Genomic DNA, 6,496 nt, shown 5'->3' with positions numbered 1-6,496 from the left:
GGTGCTTAAAGTAAAGAGCCCATCCTTCGCAAGTCATCCATGTTGTTCCTTAGGCATTATATCTTTGCTCAAATTGTTGAAGAATGGTGGCTTGTTTCATGGTTTTTGTATTTGTGTCTTATGCACGTTTTAACATGATAGACGCAATGCATTGTGTAGCTACAGTTTTCTGGAAAAGTCAAATCTTTTAGGAATTGTTTTTCAAATCTTCAATAAATTTTTTCTTTAAATTTCAAAAAGCAATGTACTTGTCTGGATTTGTTTCAAAAATCTTTTTGGGGGGGGAAGGACATTGCCTTCCTGGAGAGCAAAACCTTAAGAAATGAACATTTTGTATACTGTATGTCTTTTTGTGATAGGTAGTGATTTTTTTTTTCCAGGTGGGTATTTATTTTTCTGGTTTGATCTTTATGGAATAAGAAGCTTAGCTTTGGCATCCCAAGCTAATCCATAGCAGCAGCATTCGTATTTGTGGTCTTCAGAAAAGCTAGACGTTTACATGACAGTGTCTCATTTTTCACAGATTGTTACCAGTTTTGAGCATTAAAGACATTTTTATCTATGTGACAGCTTGCTGATTGTTTAAATTTAGGGTGTTTAATTTAGAAGTAAAAAGAGCAATGTATAATATTAAAAATGGCAGATATTTTTCCCCTTTGATATTAGATCTGAAGTGGTTTTGGATATAGGTTTGAGATGATACTTGTTACAAAGTATTGGAATGATAAGTTCAGAAGGCAAGAACTGTAGTAGCATATGAGGGAGTGGGGTTTGAGAAGGGAGGATAATAGAGAAAAACAATAAAAGGGCAGTGGAATTTGCTTTTGTTATTCCTAGCCATAGTTATTTTCCAGCCTTCTTAACTTTTCCCTTTTATCACAACTGTACTGATTAACAGTTGGGGAATGTTTTTGTTGGGAGCAAAGAATGTTACTAATGTTAATCTTTATTCAACCATGATGGTCTTCATATGTCTCTTATTTTTAATTTGTGTTAATGTGTGCCTTAATTTAACAGACCAATTTCCTGTAAGAGCAACCCCTCAAACCTTTTTGGTTTCAGGATCTTTGTTTTTTTTTTTAATATGTTAAAAATGTTGCTGGTCATGGTGGCACTCACCTGTAATTACAGAGACTCAGGAGGTCAAGGTAAGAGAATTGCAAGTTTGAGGCCACCCTTGGGCAACTTAGGAAGGACTGGGGGATATAGCTCAGTGTTAAGTGTTCCTGTGTTCAGTCCCTATTACCAAAAAGTAAAAAAAAAAAATATTTCTGAGGTTTCTAAAGAGTTCTTGGTTCATATGGATTTTATATATATATATATATATATATATATATATATATATATATATAATCATTTACCACCTCAGAAATTAAAACATTTAAAACATAAGATTAGGGCCTGGGGATATAGCTCAGTTGGTAGAGGGCGTGCCTCACATGCATAAGCCCCTGGGTTCACCAGCACCACCAAAAAAAAAATAAGAATACAGGTGCTAGGTTTGTAGCTCAGCAGTGTACAGCCCTTGGCTAGCAATTGTAAGGCACCGAGTTCGATCATCAGCACCACATAAAAATAAATAAAACAAATGTACTATGTCCATCTACAACTAAGAAAGAAATTAATTAAAAAAGATTACAGACTTTCTTTAGCCATCTGAGTGGTAGTATCTGACCTGGAAAACTGTACATACATTATGGGAGAATCCAAATGATTTGAAATGGTTTTTTGCCTTACAGATTGAAAATATCCCAGGGACCACAGGATCCCTGGACTACCTTTTTGAGAACCACTATATATCTTTATAGAAGTTTTAAAATTTTTTATTCATGAAGTCCCAAGATCAGAATTTTCTTAATTCGTTAAGTATCTCTACCCCAGTTTAAATATAGCTTTAGAATGGAGCACTAACATATTTGCCTGATAATAAAAAAGAAAATAATTGTAATTGTTGTAAAATGTTTTATTGTGTTTTATTAGTAATTCTTAATTTGGCTTCAGAATATCTTGTGTGGAAGCTGGTCCTGATAGCACATACCTGTACTCCCAGTGACTTGGGAGACTGAGGCAGGAGGATTGCAAGTTCAAAGCCAGCCTCAGTAACTCAGTGAAGCCCTAAGCAATTTAGCCGCCCCCCCCCACCGCCCCCCCCCCAAAAAAAAAAGTGCCTCTATGTTGAATGAATCCCTGTCCCTGACCCCCATCACCACACATGCACCAAAAAAATTCACAAAACTTGAGTGGTGGTAGTAGACTAGCTGGAATTATGTAGATGGGAATAATCCTGTGGTTGGGCATGGTGGCATACTCCTGTAATCCTGGTGGTTTGGGATTCAAAGCCAGTGAGACACTAAGCAACTCTGAGACCTGGCTCTAAGTAAAATAGAAAATAGGGCTGAGGATGTGGCTCAGTAGTTGAGTGCCCCTGAGTTCAAATCCCAGTACCTTTCTACCCCAACAACAACAAAAAATCTGTGGACTAATGATTATAGTAAATGAAACATTTACAAAAAAAATTTTTTTGTAAAAAAATTAAATATTAATACTAGTACCTTAGATATTACTAGATAATTTTAGAAAAATGTTTGTACTTGCTACTGTTTGCAATTTGAGCCTCAGCCACATGTAAGACTCTTGGATTGCTATCTTCATGCTGTAGTCTAGAATTTTTAGTCTTAAATGTTTTCATTTCAACCAAGTAGAAGGAAGGGTTTGTAGATAGTAGCTTTTATAATTTTTGTATTGTATATTTTAAACAGGAATTAAGGTTACAAAAGTTAAGTAACTTGCCTGTGGACATACAGCTAAGAGGTAGAGCTGCCAACCCCTCCCAGACACACACACACACACACACACACACACACACACAGATTTACTGATGAGTTACTGAACATTATCAGTTATCAGATGTGCTCTTTCCTATTAGCACAGAGATTGGGCCAGATGAAAACTTCACATATCAGCCAAAAGCCTTTATTCCAAAATGGACTCATGGTTCTGATGGGCCCACTCTCCTGGTGGAAAATGAGCCATTGAATAAAGAAAGGGACTAGGCTTATGTGGGTTAATGAGCCTGTTAACCTACATATCACTTTAGGCACTCAGGAATTTGGGGTCTGGTTTATTGATAATGCATGTGTTAGTTTGAGTGCTCAGGAATTTGAATTTTGGGTCGGGGGTCTGTTCCGCATCTGGAGAAGATTTGCTTTGGGAGAGATTGACAGGTTTGATGAAGTTCCTTCTCCCCACCTGGGGCCAGCATCTGGCTTTCACTCCCTTTTCCCAGGCCACACTATTTGGGGTGGGGGTTGTCATTTTCCATATCAAATATTCCAGACTCTGAAAGGAAGAAATGAATTGGGCAATGCAGTCTCTAACTTCCTTCTAGGAGTGTGCGATGTGGTGGAAGGAACCTTCTTGTCAAGTGGATATGGGGAGCATGCAGAGGGGGATGTGTGGGTGAAGTTCCTGAGGCCATTGTGAGTGATGTTATTTCTGTTTATGCTGCTTCAGGAGATCTGACAGCCATGGGAAGAGGGATGTTGTGACTGAGCTGACCACTTTATTAAGAATACTGTAAAACTAAAAATAGGGGAAAAGAAAAAACAATGGGGAGATTAAATGTTCCGTTAGGTTAGGGGAAATAATTGTAGCATATATGATGAAGATTAATTAGCCTACTAGTGTTAGAATAATTCTAGTGTGAAAGAGTCTAAATTGTTAGTGCTGTGAAAATAATTTTGGCATGTAATATAGCTAAGTGCTTTAGTATTCTTAATTAAGGCCTAATCAGATTTGGGTAATCTTCCCATGAGTTCATGGACTTTGTTCCTTTGGATGGCAAGCATGATTAATCTTGGAACTTGTTTTTCCTGGTGGTTTAGTCATTGCCATCCTGCTCAACAAATTATGCAAAATAAGAACAGGAATTCAATTAACAGTATAGTTAAGGCTAGTAATCCAGCTACATGTGTAGGGTTGAGGGAGGAGATTCCTTCAGCTGAACTGTCCCAAATTCATTATTAAAAGTAGGTGTTTGGGCATTAACCATGGCCAGGACCTGAGATTATAATTTTTTTTTTGAAATATTTATTTTTAGTTGTTGATGGACCCTTATTTTATTCATTTATTTATATGCAGTGCTGAGAATTGAACCTAGTGCCTCACAACATGCTAGGCAAGTACTCTACCACTGAGTCACAACCCCAGCCCCAAGATTGTAATTTTAACATAGCCAAAGAATTTATTACGAAAAGGATCAAGTCCCATTAGATGATTGTTTACACTGTGCCATTGAACCTCAGTGTCATTGTATTGAACTGTAGTAAGACAAAAAGGAGTAATATAAGTCTCTGAGACCACCGTACATCTTGTACTTGCTCTTGCCATATAACACAATCTTTTAGTTGCTGCACCTCACTTAGAATTTCCTGATCAGTATGTACTTGAGTTTGCCAGGTTTTAGTATAATTCTTACGGAATTGCTGAAGGTGATGTGTTGTTTGGACCTGTTGGTGTAAGACCACTGCTGCCACGGAGGCAGAGGCAATGAGGCCAGCAAAACCAACAATACCAGTTATTAACAACTATAAACCCCTTAGCCCGGTGCTTTAAATGTCTTAGCAACTCTTGCATGAATGCTACTGAAGATGTTTCCTGCCATGGTTCTTTTAATTTTACAGGGAGTCAGGTAGCTACTGGTCTTTTGAGAATCATAACAGTTTGTCCTTGACTTTGCTCTATGGTTTGATTAATAAGTGCTGCAACATAAAGCTTTCATACGTAACATGACACGTATTTTGTGAGGCATCATATTGTATTTGAATACACATGCTATGAGTTAGAATTCTTTATAAAAGGAAAATTAAGGTGGATAACAGTTTTTAATTTTCCATATAAGACTCACCATTCCAGACTGAGTTAAGCCTGTTTTCCATATTCCAGGTGATCCTGGAGCTGTTTAACCTTGTCTGATTGATTTACATAGAAAAAGCATTCTTCCCTCACTGGTTTTGTGGGACAGCAGATGCCAGGGAGTCCAGTTGATTTTGTAAAGTCAGTACCAAATCAGTAACTTGTTGGGTATCTGCAATAACCTGTGCTGTTTTTATAATGAATATAGAGGTTCCTAATCCTGCTGGTCCTGTGTTAATCCCAGTGGATGTTTCTAGCCACATGAATGGGAATAATTTGGGGGCTGTCCTACATCTGGTGTGTGTTGCTATTAGAATGGGTAGGCTTTGGTTGTAGGGTAAAATGTCAGTTTGAGAAGTAAGGAAAATTAAGGTACAGAGGCCAGTTTAATTTTTTAGGCAGGGGCAAATATGAGCCTCACAAAGGACAAACCTCAGAAGTTTGGGGGCATCAGGGCTGTGAGACTGACTCAAGTTCTATTTAAAAGAATTATTTTCTTCTAAAGTGCCCAGGTATGGCTGTATTTTTGGTTATAACTGTTTTTTGCTAGGTGTTCAAGACTAAGCTGGTCAAATTTACTTTGTTCCCATCTGCTGTTAAGAGTCAGCTGAGCCAGGTGCTGTGGCACACCCCTATAATCTCAGCAACTAAGGAGGCTGAGGCAGGAGGATTTTGAGTTCAAAGCCAGCCTCAGCAACAGTGAGGCACTGAGCAACTCAGTGAGACCCTGTCTATTAATAAAATACAAAATAGGGCTGGGGATGTGGCTCAGTGATGGAGTGCCCCTGAGTTCAATCCCTGGTAAACACCCTCGCCAAAAAAAAGCCAGCTGAGTTCCCACAGTGATCACTCTTGGGGAACTTGAGAGCAGCTTCTTAGCTCTTTTAGTGCTATCTGCTAGGTAGGATGGATTAGGGTCTCCTTGATGAGGTGGCTTCCCTTGGAAGCATCAGGTATGTCTCTCTTCTTCATTGACCCTCCTCTTTGTAGCAGGTGCGCCGATTGGCTTTCAGTTCTCTAGTAGTCTCATTAGTCTCCGTGATTGATAGGTTTATGTGGCCCATAAACCAAAGTTGCAAAGCCTTTTAGGGAAGTTCTCTCTTTCCCTGGGTTCAGGCTGACTCAAGGTAAGAGCCAAACATTGGTTTTCTTGGCCCTTTTGTTTTAGCCTCAATCTTTAAGTCTTGATTGTCAACATCCAGCAAGCCAGTCTCACCAGTTTTTTTTAAAGAGTTCTGGGCTTTAATTTCAATGTCTATAACCTTATAATCATTCACCCCTTATATTTAATTGGGGTCTGTATTTGTCCTGGAAGTTAGCCTTATATCCTATCAGTTCCTGTAGGTTATTATCTCTTATTAACCCAGGTCATGTTCTTGAAGCAGTACCTCTGTAAAACATTAATAGGCAACAATTATAAGGTTTACAAGAAAAATACAAAATGAAATTAACAAGAGTAAAAACAATAGTTTGTGCAATAGCTATCTTGAATTTTGGCTGAGTTGTAAAACATCATATCCTGTTTGAGATCATAGTAATCTATAACAAAAATCAATCTTTTGAACACAACTTTAAATGAGCT

Source organism: Spermophilus citellus, assembly GCF_964194105.1.
Source record: "Spermophilus citellus genome assembly, chromosome: 4".
NCBI classification, from domain to species: domain Eukaryota; kingdom Metazoa; phylum Chordata; class Mammalia; order Rodentia; family Sciuridae; genus Spermophilus; species Spermophilus citellus.
This window is presented reverse-complemented; position numbering follows the sequence as displayed.